This window comes from Rutidosis leptorrhynchoides, chromosome 10 (genome assembly GCF_046630445.1).
Source record: "Rutidosis leptorrhynchoides isolate AG116_Rl617_1_P2 chromosome 10, CSIRO_AGI_Rlap_v1, whole genome shotgun sequence".
Lineage (NCBI taxonomy): Eukaryota > Viridiplantae > Streptophyta > Magnoliopsida > Asterales > Asteraceae > Rutidosis > Rutidosis leptorrhynchoides.
The window spans coordinates 221618164-221620669 of record NC_092342.1 but is presented as its reverse complement, the minus strand read 5'-3'; positions in this window follow the sequence as shown (position 1 = coordinate 221620669).

Genomic DNA, 2506 nt, shown 5'->3' with positions numbered 1-2506 from the left:
CATCTTCCCCGTTCCAGGATGTATTCAGTATCTGGTTTTATGAGCTTCTCTAAGTACCATTTCTCTCATATCTCCAAATTTTGGTACCCAAATCCTCTCAGCCCTATACCGGGTTCCGTCTTCCCGAATATTAAGATGCTTCTCCGATCCTTTGGGTATTTCATCCTTTAAATTTCCCTCTTTTAAAAATCCTTGTTGCGCCTCCTTTATCTGAGTAGTAAGGTTATTGTGAATCATTATATTCATAGATTTTACTCGAATGGGTTCTCTGTCCTTCCTGCTCAAGGCGTCGGCTACCACATTTGCCTTCCCCGGGTGGTAACGAATCTCAAAGTCGTAATCATTCAATAATTCAATCCACATACGCTGCCTCATATTCAGTTGTTTCTGATTAAATATGTGTTAAAGACTTTTGTGGTCGGTATATATAATACTTTTGACCCCATATAAGTAGTGCCTCCAAGTCTTTAATGCAAAAACAACCGCGCCTAATTCCAAATCATGCGTCATATAATTTTGTTCGTGAATCTTCAATTTTCTAGAGGCATAAGCAATCACCTTTGTTCGTTGCATTAATACACAACCGAGACCTTGCTTTGATGCGTCACAATAAATCACAAAATAATCATTCCCTTCAGGCAATGACAATATAGGTGCCGTAGTTAGCTTTTTCTTCAATAACTGGAACGCTTTCTCTTGTTCATCCTTCCATTCAAATTTCTTCCCTTTATGCGTTAATGCAGTCAAGGGTTTTGTTATTCTGGAAAAGTCTTGGATGAACCTTCTGTAGTAACCAGCTAGTCCTAAAAACTGGCGTATGTGTTTAAGAGTTTTTGAGGTTTCCCACTTTTCAACAGTTTCTATCTTTGCTGGATCCACCTTAATACCTTCTTTGTTCACTATGTGACCGAGGAATTGAACTTCTTCCAACCAAAATGCACACTTTGAAAACTTAGCGTACAATTCTTCCTTCCTCAATACTTCTAACACCTTTCTCAAATGTTCACCGTGTTCTTGGTCATTCTTTGAGTAAATAAGTATGTCATCAATGAAAACAATGACAAACTTGTCAAGGTATGGTCCACACACTCAGTTCAAAAGGTCCATGAACACAGTTAGTGTGTTAGTCAATCCAAACGGCATAACCATAAACTCGTAATGACCATAACGCGTCCTAAAAGCAGTCTTTGGAATATCATCTTCTTTCACCCACATTTGATGATACCCGGAACGTAAGTCAATCTTTGAATAAACAGACGAGCCTTGTAGTTGATCAAATAAGTCGTCGATTCTCGGTAGTGGGTAGCGGTTCTTGATGGTAAGTTTGTTCAACTCTCGGTAGTCGATACACAACCTGAATGTACCATCTTTCTTCTTGACAAACAAAACAGGAGCTCCCCACGGTGATGTGCTTGGTCGAATGAAACCACGTTCTAAAAGTTCTTGTAATTGACTTTGCAGTTCTTTCATCTCGCTGGGTGCGAGTCTGTAAGGAGCACGAGCTATTGGTGCAGCTCCTGGTACAAGAGCTATTTGAAATTCAACGGATCGATGTGGGGGTAATCCCAGTAATTCTTTCAGAAATACATCAGGAAATTCTTTTGCGACGGGAACATCATTGATGCTCTTTTCTTCAGTTTGTACTTTCTCGGCGTGTGCTAGAACAGCATAGCAAACTTTTCTTATTAGTTTTTGTGCCTTCAAATTACTAATAAGATGTAGCTTCGTGTTGCCCTTTTCTCCGTACACCATTAAGGGTTTTCCTTTTTCTCGTATAATGCGAATTGCATTTTTATAACAAACGATCTCTGCTTTAACTTCTTTCAACTAGTCCATACCGATTATCACATCAAAACTCCCTAACTCTACTGGTATCAAGTCAATCTTAAATGTTTCGCTAACCAGTTTAATTTCTCGATTTCGACATATATTATCTGCTGAAATTAATTTACCATTTACTAATTCGAGTAAAAATTTACTATCCAAAGGCGTCAATGGGCAACTTAATTTAGCACAAAAATCTCTACTCATATAGCTTCTATCCGTACCCGAATCAAATAAAACGTAAGCAGATTTATAGTCAATAAGAAACGTACCCGTAACAAGCTCCGGGTCTTCCTGTGCATCTGCCGCATTAATATTGAAAACTCTTCTGCGGACTTGTCCATTCGTGTTCTCCTGGTTCGGGCAATTTCTAATAATGTGGCCCGGTTTTCCACATTTATAACAAACTACATTGGCATAACTTTCTCCGACACTACTTGCTCCGCCATTACTCGTTCCGACACCATTTGTTCCTTTCGTTCTGTTAACCCCTAGTCCGTAGACCTCACACTTCGTCGCGCTATGACCATTTCTTGTACACTTGTTGCAAAATTTGGTGCAGAACCCCGAGTGATACTTTTCACACCTTTGGCATAGCTGCTTCTGATTGTTGTTGTTGTTGTTGTTGTTGTTGCGGTTATTATTATTGTTGGGATGATTGTTGTAGTTATTGTTGTTGTTG